Source organism: Cicer arietinum, chromosome 7 (genome assembly GCF_000331145.2).
Source record: "Cicer arietinum cultivar CDC Frontier isolate Library 1 chromosome 7, Cicar.CDCFrontier_v2.0, whole genome shotgun sequence".
Lineage (NCBI taxonomy): Eukaryota > Viridiplantae > Streptophyta > Magnoliopsida > Fabales > Fabaceae > Cicer > Cicer arietinum.
This window is the reverse complement of record NC_021166.2, coordinates 34,012,788-34,019,380: the sequence shown is the minus strand read 5'-3', so window position 1 is coordinate 34,019,380 and position 6,593 is coordinate 34,012,788.

Sequence of the window (6,593 nt, the reverse complement as noted above, 5' to 3'; positions counted from 1 at the left end):
CCCCTAGCACCGTGGCGTGGTAGTGAGCAACTTTCCCTTCTAACTCTTCGCGAAATGAAGCTTGGATCTAGAAGAAACGGAGGGGTTTGTGTTTGGATCTCAAATACCGTTTTTCTTCGTTTTCAAATCAAAGAGGAAGAGTGGAGTTGTGAAATCCTTGTTCTAACTCTCACCCAACCTTGGGTTACTAGTTTTGAAGAAAAGAAAGCGACGAAAATGAAAACGGGAGAAAGAGGAGAAATGGGTCACGGTTGAGAGGAAGAAGATGGAATTTTTCAATTTTCTTTCCTTTCTTTTTCTTTCCTTTCTTCCTTTTTCCTTCTTTCCCTTTTATACTATTTTCTTTTCCTTTTCTTTCCTTCTAGTTTTCCTTTCTTTTTCCCTCCAAACAAACATATATAGATAATAAATATAACTTAACAAATATCTCAAAATATCTAGATATTTGTTAAATTACAGTTTCGCCCGAAACGCATAAAATTATCCGTAAAGGATTCACCGCAGTTAATTTCAATTCATTTATCGACGAGAAATTTTAATTGGCATCGAAATATCTTTTTGATTACAAAACTCCAAAATATTATTAACTTTGGCTTAAAAGCCTCCGAGCCAAAATCCAAAATACACCAAAAATACATAAATGGTACTTTAAAATTATGGGTCTTACACAATTCAGACTCTAAAAAGGAGAAACATGCTGAAAACGTCAAACATAAAAAGTTGTGCGCTGAAGCGCAACAGCCATGCCTGAAGCGCATTTTCTGCATTTTTCCACTGCCGGAACGCGCTTGAAGCGCAAAGCATGCGCCTAGGGTGTGTGGCACCCGTCAGCATTAATTAAAATACACTTTTTTCACTTTCTTGGGATCTTTTTGGACTATTGGGAAGTGAAGAGACTTATGTCCTAGCAGAGAAACTCAAAGACGGTCGTTTCTAACACCATTGGAGGAGTTTTATCAAGAATCATTCATGAATCTTTCTTGTAATTCTTCTCTAATCTCTATCTTTTCTATCTATGTCATGAGTAACAAAATTATTTGTTAGGGATGAGTGTAACAAGATGAAACCTTTATTTTTCTAATTTGATTTCTAGTTATATTAATGAGTTTATTGAATTATTTTTCTCATCTTTGTGCTTAATGCTTTATATTGCTTGATCAACATTAAAATATTCTACCATTCGTATTTTGAAACGGAAGTGGACTTTACGAATATTTGAGATGAGAAATTCATGAATTTGCAATCTAGGGATAGATGCAGGTCATGAAACCAATTAAATTTGCTGCATAGGCAATAGTTTAAAAAGAGAATTCCTATACCGTAATGCTTAATTCTAATTTTAAATACACTAAGGAGTTAGGGGTTACTTTGGAATTAAAGGTTATGTCACTAAGACATTAGGGCAAGAATAATAAAGAGAATTCGGTAATAATTCACTAAAGAAATTCAGTAATTAGGATCAAATTAGACACAAAGGTTGAATTTGAAATGAAACTCATCCCTGACATTTTTCTTATTATAAAGGGTCAATTTTATTATTGTTGTTAATTTTAAATATTATTTCAATTAAGCTGGGAACTTTTTGTTCAATTTAAGTAATTAAATATAATTCGATAGTAAAACGCAATCCTTGAGTTCGACACTCGGTACTACCATTTTATTATTACTTGCAACGATTCAGTACACTTGCTGAAACCCTATCACTTCACATACTTTATTCTTATCAAAGTTTACTTTGGGAAGTCCTCTAACAAGATCTAATTTTGATAAGTTTGAAATAGTTTTCATACACACATGTCCAGTTCACTTATGCCATATCCATTTGTCTTTGTTAATGAACATGAAACATGATTCAACTGGTAATTCTTCAATGTATAAAACATAGAGATTTTTCTTTCTAGATGCAAAAAATAAAATCTCACCAGAGTTTGCCATTCAGACTTCGCACATGTTTGGTTTAAAAATAACTTCAAAGCAATTATCACCAAGTTGACTAATGCTTAGAACATTATGTTTCAACCCTTCAACATACTGAACATCATTAATTTTAGCAGAATTTCCTTACCTATGGTACTTTTATCTTTGATTTTTGTTTGATCATTGTTCCCAAATGTTACCGATCCTCCATCCTTTTTAATGAGCGGCATAAAACGTTTTTTTTTATTTCTTGTCATATGTCTTACCAGCCACTGTCCAAGTACCATGGATTTTTCTTGATACTTTGAGAACCAACCTGCATTAGATGTTACAGATTTTTTACGTACCCATTTTGTCTTGAGTCGTTGAAGGTTAGTTTTTCCTTTTATGCTATATATTTTAAAGTAGCATTGTGATTCATCATATCCAATTTTTATGCAAAAAGAGCATGAAGAACGTTCTTGTCTGTGTCCAGAATGTTCTCCCTTTTTCAACATTTGAGAAGAATGTTGAGGCCTGTTTGCAGAACGTTCTTGGGATTTAAGTGACCTTTTCGCTTTAAATTTTTCATCTCTTTTTTTGAAATAACATGCATATTCTAGATGTCCAATTTTTTTACAATACAAACATCTTGTTTTGCACTTGTCTTTCTTTCTTTCAGGAACAAAAATGTTTTCATACATTTTTTATTTTTGCATTTTGTCAAAGCCAAGTCCAGCTTTGTCAAATATCCCTACTTGGGATCCCATGATTTTTTAAATGTTTCAGTAGATTTAATAAAGTTTCCTAAGTCATTTTTGAGAATTTCATTTTCTTTTTTAAGAATAATGTTCTCCTTTTGAATCGTAGAACAATCTTGGTTTTCAATTTCATCAGTTTCCTTAAAATGAGATTTCTGCATGTTCTAAATGATGTTTTTTAGTTCATCAATCATAACCTGAGCTTTCTCTTTTTTCCCTTTTTTCTTTTAAAACTTGATCATTTAAAGAGCTACATTTTTGAACAAGCAGATTTGAATCATTAAGTAAGCTATCAAAATATTTTTCAATTTGTTCACATAAGGGACATGGTTCAGAATTTATTACCTCCTTGTCTTCGGAGTTTGCCATCAAACATAAGTTGGCTTCTTCAAGTTCCTCTGTTCCTGATTCATCAAAATCATCATAGGTCACCATCATTAATTTCTTCTTGAAAGGAAATTTCTTTGGTGCTCTTTTGTTCAAGGGACATTCAGTCTTGTAATGTTTTTGTTTATTACATCCAAAACATGTGACTTGACTCTTGTCAACCTCAGTTTTGAATTTTTCTTTTTACTTGGAAATCCCTTTTTGATCTGATCCCTTCTTGTCATCATCCTTTGGATTTTTCTTGTAAGAAGAACTATTTCTTTATCAGTTTCTTCCAGTCCGATTTCTTCTAATTCTTCTTCTTGTTGTAGTGGTATACTTTCTTGAGAGGCTTTAAAGGCTATTTCTTTTCCTTTCTTTGTTGGTTTGTCTTCCTGCATCATCACTCAGGTGCTCGTAAGGTTCCAACTAATTCCTCTAATCCGAGTACTTGAAAGTTCTTGGCCTAGCTTATAGATGTTACCATTGGTCCCCATATGACTGGGAGGCATCTCATTATTTTTCTTACTCTGTCTTGTACTGCTTATGCCTTGCCTAACGATCACATTTCATTTACAATGATTGTAAACCTTGAGTACATTTCATCAAAAGTTTCACCTTCATTCATTTCAAATAGTTCAAACTTTCTTATGCATATGCTGATCCTTGTTTCTTTCACATGACTCATTCCTTTGTGATGAGTTTGTAGTGTGTCGCATACCTTTTTAGCAGTGTCGCATTCATCGACTCTTTCACTTTCTTCCCTGCTTAAAGCACATTATAAAAATAATTGAGCTTTTGAGTTTAGAAGTACCTTAGATGTTCAATCATTTTGGTCGACTCTTGGTATGAAATCTCCATCTGTAATCATGTGCCACATAACTGTGTCTTGTGATTTTAGAAACAATTTCATTTTACTTTTCCAAAAGTAGTAATCTAAGCCATCAAAGTAAGGTGGTTTGTTTGATGATTCTCATTCAGCAATGTACTTGGCTTTTGACATTTTCTTTCTGAATCTTTTACTCTAGTACTTTTTAAGTGTTAATCCTTAGAGACTGACTCTCATGCCAATTGAAGTAACAATGTCAATTACAAGGAAGGTGGTTTGAATTGTAATTATCCCTTTTTAAAATACCTGTTAAAACATAAAATATTTAACTTGAGATTGAACTTGGTTATAAACAAAGAACGTTCTAGGTTAGTAAAAACACACAATTTTAACTTGTCTACATAAAATATGATTAGAAGATAAAAATTAAATAGAGATAAGGGAAGAGATATCACACAGAGATATATCTTGGTTCCCCCAACACGGGTTAAGTCCAGTCCTCACAATTGTGAGATGTTCCACTAAGTGCTCAAAGCAAGATCGTTTTGGCTTTCACACAACTTTTAAAAATCAACCTAGAAAGGATTTTTACACATTTCCTTTTAAAAATAAAAGGATTTTTACAAATTACTCAACCTATTTCAACACAATAGTCTTGAGTTTACAAGTGATCATTTAAAGAGATTGGTACAATCTGAGTATGTTGAACTTGTGTTTCAGATTAGATTCTTGGATACGAACTTAGTAAAATTGATTCTGATATCAAGTTAAGAATAGAATTGAATCTTTGAAATGATTGAGAAGCACAAGAGATTTTAAATGTGATTGTATGAGTTATGTATTGTTTTGCACTTGAAGCTCCGATCTATCCTTCATTTTGAGGCTTCTTTTATATACTTCAAGAAGGTTTATTACAACTTACTTGGTCGTTGAGAAAGGTCCAGTTGTCATGTGTCAGTAATTGGATAAGATCAGCCATAAAGCAAGCATGTCCTTTCTTAAAGCAGGAATATTCTTGTAAACCAAGAACAATCTTCGTTTCTACTTTGAGGGGTGCTTAGGTTTAATCTTTACTTGACAGTTGTCTGAAGTGATCTCATGCTTGTATCACGTGTGCAGGCTGCTAAAAAGTATAGCTGAGGTGTCTTGTCCATTCTGTCTTTTTCGTACTTCATGCTTGCTTAATTTGGAGAATAATCTTGCTTTATGAACTATGAAGTATAGCTTTTTCCTTTGTCTTTTCGAGTGATTTTTATATTGAATTGATCCTTGTATATTTCTGGTGATATTCTGAAACGGATTGTAAATTTTGATCTAATGTTTTCTTTAATAATCTGATCATTCTTGTTATTTTGGAACTATGGAGAACGTTCTTCGTTTTACGAAATTTTGTCAAGAACGTTCTTCGTTTCTCTAAATTAGCTTGTTACGTTTTATATGATCTGTTTTGAAATGCTTGGTACTTATCTTTGATTAACACACATGTTAAATATCAAAAAACTTATAATCATAATTATAGGTCTTAATTAACTTTTGTTTAGTTATCATCAAAACATTAATTTGGGACTTTGTCTCAATAAAATCTTGGTCAAGTACTATACAAGTGGGGAAAAGGCCAAGAATGTGAAGCTCTAAATGTTAAGAAGGAAATATGAATTGTTTCAGATGGAAGAAAATGAAGTTGTGGCAGATTACCTCAATTGTGTGCAGGAAATTTTTAATTAGATGAGAATTATTGGTGAATCAATAACTGAAGTGGTTATTATTGAAAAGATTCTTAAAACTTTAACATAGAGGTATGATCATATTGTAGTAGCTATTGAAGAATCAAAAGATCTTGATAAGATGAAAGTGGAGGATTCGCAAGGCTCTCTTGAAGCTCATGAGTTGAGAGTAAGAGAAAGGTATGCAACAACCTTAGCATCTCGATTGCCGGCACTACAAGCCCAAGCTAGCAAGAAGACCAGCCAAGGTTATGTGAAGCACAAGAAAGGAAATGAAGAATTCAAGTGGTACAAGAGGCATTGATTTGATGAAGGGGTTGGAAGTTCAAGAAACCAAAAAAACAGTGACAATAACAACAACAAGAATTCAAATGGCAAAAAGAAGTTTAACAAGAAATGGATTCAATGTTACAATTGTAAAAAATGGAGGCATTTTACATAGGAATGTAGATCCAAGAAGGTCCAAAGAGATGATGATGAAGCTCATATGGCAGTTGAGGATTCAGGTTCAGATGATGTGTTATTAATGGCTACAACCTTCAAGCAAATGGTAGGATCCTTGAGGTATTTGTGCAACACAAGGCTAGACATTGCACATAGTGTTGGACTGGTTAGTAGGTATATGGAGAGGCCTAGAACACCTCACTACATGGCAGCAAAATGAATTTTGAGATACATCAAAGAAACCAATGAACTTGGACTGCAACATCCCAGGAATTTGAATGGCAATGAAGCTGACTTAGATGAATTTACTGATGCAGATTGGTGTGGAGATAAAGATGATAGGAACACCTCAAGCTATGTTTTCATGATAAATGAATCACCAATCTCATGGTTTTCAAGGAAGCAAATCATAGTAACATTGTCTACTTGTGAAGTTGAATATGTGGTTGCATTGCCTAGCTATATGGCTGGCAGAATTGGGGACTGAGAAACAATGAGGTTGTGAAGATGAAGATAGATAATAAATCTATCATAGACCTAGCAAAACATCCAAGTGTTCATGGAAGAAGCAAA